The sequence below is a fragment of the Podarcis muralis genome, chromosome 17 (genome assembly GCF_964188315.1).
Source record: "Podarcis muralis chromosome 17, rPodMur119.hap1.1, whole genome shotgun sequence".
Classification (NCBI taxonomy): Eukaryota; Metazoa; Chordata; class Lepidosauria; order Squamata; family Lacertidae; genus Podarcis; species Podarcis muralis.
The window spans coordinates 28,554,457-28,554,950 of NC_135671.1; positions in this window are offsets into that span (position 1 = coordinate 28,554,457).

Sequence of the window (494 nt, forward strand, 5' to 3'; positions counted from 1 at the left end):
ATAAATGTTTAGTAATAATAATAATTTATTAGATTTATATACTGCCCTTCAGCATAAGATCTCAGGGCAGTTCACAGACTTAAGTACAGGATAAAAACAAGTAAATAATTAAAACAAAAGAGCAAATCAGTAACCTCCTCTTCCCAGAAACACATTTAAAGGCTGTAGAATATTAATCAGCCTGGTTGAAGAGGAACATTTTCACCTGGCATCTAAAATATATATAATGAAGGTGCCAGGCGAACTGCCCTGGGGAGAGCATTCCACAGACAGGGAGCCACTGCAGAGAAGGCCCCGTTCTCGTGTTGCCACCCTCCAGACCTCTCAAGGAGGAGGCACATGAAGGAGGGCGTCAGATTATAATCTCAGGGTCTGGGTAGGTTCAGATGGAAGAGGCAGTTGAGGTATTGCAGTCCTGAGCTGTTTAAGGCTTTACAGTGGTACCTCGGGTTAAGTACTTAATTCGTTCCGGAGGTCTATACTTAACCTGAAAC